The sequence below is a fragment of the Myotis lucifugus genome, unplaced genomic scaffold (assembly GCF_000147115.1).
Source record: "Myotis lucifugus unplaced genomic scaffold, Myoluc2.0 scaffold_1368, whole genome shotgun sequence".
Taxonomy (NCBI): domain Eukaryota; kingdom Metazoa; phylum Chordata; class Mammalia; order Chiroptera; family Vespertilionidae; genus Myotis; species Myotis lucifugus.
In genome coordinates, this window is record NW_005872416.1 from 5,575 (window position 1) to 6,015 (window position 441).

Here is a 441-nt window from a genome sequence, read left to right on the forward strand (position 1 = left end):
GTAAAACATATTTTTCATTCCCACCCCCCATTTATTCGGGAAAAGGTCTGAGATGGACTCAAGGCAAAGAGGGAACTGAGGGAGGTGGCAGATGCGGAGGCGATGAGGTGACGAGGTGACAAGGTAGAGTCTGCAGTCACCGAGCAGAACTGGAGTGAAGGCTCGGGCACCATCAGAGGGGCAGCCAGGCGTGCACAGTCCCCGGGGACACCAGTGCTGCATGTCTGACAACTGGGAGGAGCAGCCCTCATGCCCCGCCCACATGGCTGAGGTGCGGGCTCCCCTGGGGGCAGGGGAGGGCAGGGAGGGTGGTCTGGTGTCCATGATGACACTTTACTGCTTTCAGGGGCATATCCATGGGCTGTGACGGTTCGCTGCAGGTGGGGGAGGACCAGGGGAGAGGGAGGGATGGGGCACACGCCCTCCCTGCCCCACAGCCAG